The following is a 437-nucleotide window of genomic DNA, read 5'->3' on the forward strand; positions in this document are numbered from 1 at the left end:
CCCTGGGTCTGCTGTTGCCGTGTGTGAAGTTAATGACTAACATTAAAATGTGCTGGTTGCTGGGAGCGCGTTTCTCTCGAACCACCTGGAATTCCCCGGGGTGCACCGCAGACACTGATGTGATCTGTTGGGGGTTTCTTTCCAGATCTTTCTCTAGTTCTGCCGCTCTTAGCCACAGCCCTTTCTGACAGACATGGTGGTGGAGCAGGTCCTATGAGGAACGTTCCCTGTTCTCCTCTCCAGATGGGGTTCAGGACAGAGTGGGGTTCAGGACAGAATGGTGAACGGAGGCACCCGGGCCCGAGTTGAAAGAGGAGGCGCTGCTCAGTGCTGCCAGCTGGGGCCGTGGGGTCAGGTTTTGTTTGTGAAACAGACACTTGGCAATTCAGGAGCCAAGAAAACGAGCTCAGCTGCACCTCGCCAGGCGCGCCCGCGGG

The sequence above is a fragment of the Myotis brandtii genome, unplaced genomic scaffold (genome assembly GCF_000412655.1).
Source record: "Myotis brandtii unplaced genomic scaffold, ASM41265v1 scaffold825, whole genome shotgun sequence".
In the NCBI taxonomy this organism is placed as follows: domain Eukaryota; kingdom Metazoa; phylum Chordata; class Mammalia; order Chiroptera; family Vespertilionidae; genus Myotis; species Myotis brandtii.